We start from the raw sequence: 779 nt of genomic DNA, 5'->3' as shown, positions 1-779 counted from the left end.
AATTTTAAGACTACTAGGTCAAAGGATATGTACATTTTTAAGGTACTACAAAGTGCCAAACTATCTGAAATAAAAGTTACGTCCATTTACATCTCAGCCAACTGTAGATTTTAACTTCTATTCTCTATATCAAACTCCAAAACCACTTCCCAGCTCAACTGTTGTGACCCAAACTGGAAGGAGGGTAGTGGCCTATCAAACTCATCCGTCTACAAGAAGAGGCAGATCTGGAACCAAACAGGGAGGAAGAACGCAGTGGCGATGTGCTTTTTGATCCTCAGCCTCCACTAACCTTGTTTCTGCTAACAACTGTCTAGGGATCCAGCTGAGGGCTTTTTTTCTTGACACCAAATATGTGGTGTCTTTTCCAACTGGATGTCCACATGAAACACAATGAAGCTGAATCCATTCCTCACCAAATACAAAAATTAACTCAAAATGGATCACAGACCTTCAGATAAGATCTACAGTTGAAAAACTCTTTGAAGAAAAGATAGTAAATCTTCATGACCTTGAGTCAGGCAAAGTCTTCTTAAACATGATACTGAAAGCATAGGGAAGAAAAAGAAAACCCAGTAATCAAAGTTAAAAGTTTCTGTGTTTCAAAGGACACCATCAAAAAAGTAAAAAACAAAAAAAAAAAAAACCAACCCACACACTGGAGAAAATATATGCAAATCATATATCTGATAAAGGACTTGTATCTAGAGTACACAAAGAGTTCTTACAACCTGATAACTGAAACACAGAAACATGGCACTGTAAAAAAAACAAACCCA

This window comes from Bison bison, unplaced genomic scaffold, assembly GCF_000754665.1.
Source record: "Bison bison bison isolate TAMUID 2011002044 unplaced genomic scaffold, Bison_UMD1.0 scf7180017864330, whole genome shotgun sequence".
NCBI classification, from domain to species: Eukaryota; Metazoa; Chordata; class Mammalia; order Artiodactyla; family Bovidae; genus Bison; species Bison bison.
The sequence above is the reverse complement of the archived record's forward strand: the minus strand, read 5'-3'. Positions refer to the sequence as shown.